Genomic DNA, 2092 nt, shown 5'->3' with positions numbered 1-2092 from the left:
CATTTGCTGACTTGTTACCCTCAGGATTAGACTGAGTCCAAGTGGAACACTTGCCAGTAGCTAATGACTACTGAGGCAGGCAGGCCTAAACTCCCCCAGCTGGCTGGTAGCAGAGGGTAGTGGCCAGGCTGCAGGGGCATTGACCTTCCTTTGACTCTGACAGGTGCAAAACCCCAGCACATATGATTATTGGAAGGAACAGGACCTCAGCCCTGTGGGGTCACCAGTGTCTGCGCATGAAAGAGGAGTAAGTGGAGAAAGAGACACAGCCCCCTGGTCTAACTTGGTTACCAGGTGGACCTTTTTGACTCCACAGAGCACTGGAACAATCCAAGTTTGAGCAGCTAGTAGACCTCTGCCATCTAGTTGCTGGAAACCTTTTGAACTCTCCCACTTGAGATTTCATACTGATTGGGTCAATTGGATTGGAACTCCTAACCTGAGCCAATCTCCCAGGGACCCTCTTGGGTGATACCTTGGTTCTGTGGTAATGGGAATGGCTGATTTTCCTCTTCCAGTTGTTGTCCATGGTGGGAGGTGGGCTTTCTTAATTGCTTGTATTTCTCCATAGCTAAACCGGAGTCGTTGATCCACTAGGATTGGACAAGAACCAGCTGAATAGAAGACAGAGACACCTAACCCCATCACACCAAGCAGGTTTCCTCAGCCTCAGACTATAGTATTGTACGGGTCCTTTCCAAGCTATAGGGAAAAAGCTGCAGTCATTAGTCCCAGATTCCTGACAAAGGGTTGGTTAACCACAACCCCAGGAACTCCCAATTCAATTTCCCCTTACCTGCCCATCTAGCCAATGGTAAAAAAACAATCATGAGATGGAATCAGCAGAAAAACTGGCAACATAAATAATCAGAATATATCAACTCCCCCAAGGAATGACATGACAGATACAGCACAAGATCCCATTCATAAACAAATGGCTGAGATATCAGAAGTCAAATTCAGAATTTGGATAGCAAATAAGATCAATAGAATGGAAGAAAGGATGGAATTAGAATTACAAGGAGTAATTCAAAAGATGTCTCAAGAATTCAACGAATTCAAAGACAAAAATCACCAATGATTTTGACACATTGAGGCAAGAAGTTTCAGCCCTCAAAGATCTGAGAAATACAGTAGAATACCTAAGTAACAGAATGGAACAGGCAGAAGAAAGGATCTCTGACATTGAAGACAAAGCTTTTGAGTGCTCCCAAATGCTTAATGAGGAAAAAAGTGGAGAATAAAAACAGATCATTCTCTCAGAGAGCTCTGGGATAATTCGAGGAGATCTAATATTCGCCTTATAGGAATGCCTGAAGGTGATGAGGTTGCTGTGTAGGATACAGAAGCTTTACTTCATGAAATAATCAAAGAGAATTTTCCAGACATACCAAGAGATTCTGAAATCCAGATAGGAAACAGTTTCAGAACACCGGCATGACACAACCCAAATAAAAATTCTCATAGACACATTATAATTATCTTCACCAAAGTTAATATGAAGCAGAAAATTCTGTAAGCTGCAAGACATAAGAAAACCATAACCTATAAGGGGAAGAACATTAGACTGACTGCAGATCTCTGCTAAAAACTTTCAAGCTAGTAGAGGGAGGTCATCGACCTTTAATCTCCTTAGACAAAATAACTTTCAACCCAGGATCCTGTATCCAGCTACAGTGAGTTTCCTCTATAATGAAGAAATTAAATACTTTAATGACATTCACATGTTGAAGAAATTTGCCATAACTAAACCAGCTCTCTAGGATATCCTCAGACCTATCCTCCATAATGAACAGCACAATCCTCCACCAGCAAAGTAAACTCACTCACAAACTTTTGATCAAATTCCAACTTCCATAGTGGTGAAAGGATTAAAAATATCTGCTGGACTTTTGAAAAACTCGATACCCAAAATCTATCTGGCTTATCAATACTCTTAATTAAAGTGAATGGCTTAAATTGTCCTCTAAAGAGGCACAGGTTGGCTGACTGGATACAAAAACTCAGGCCATACATCTGCTGCATTCAAGAACCTCACCATCTCACCTTACCTTAAAAGATAAACATAGACTTGGGGTGAAGAGATGGTCAT

The sequence above is a fragment of the Otolemur garnettii genome, unplaced genomic scaffold (genome assembly GCF_000181295.1).
Source record: "Otolemur garnettii isolate 467f Iridium unplaced genomic scaffold, OtoGar3 scaffold00391, whole genome shotgun sequence".
NCBI classification, from domain to species: Eukaryota; Metazoa; Chordata; class Mammalia; order Primates; family Galagidae; genus Otolemur; species Otolemur garnettii.
Note: the sequence above shows the minus strand (reverse complement) of the source record.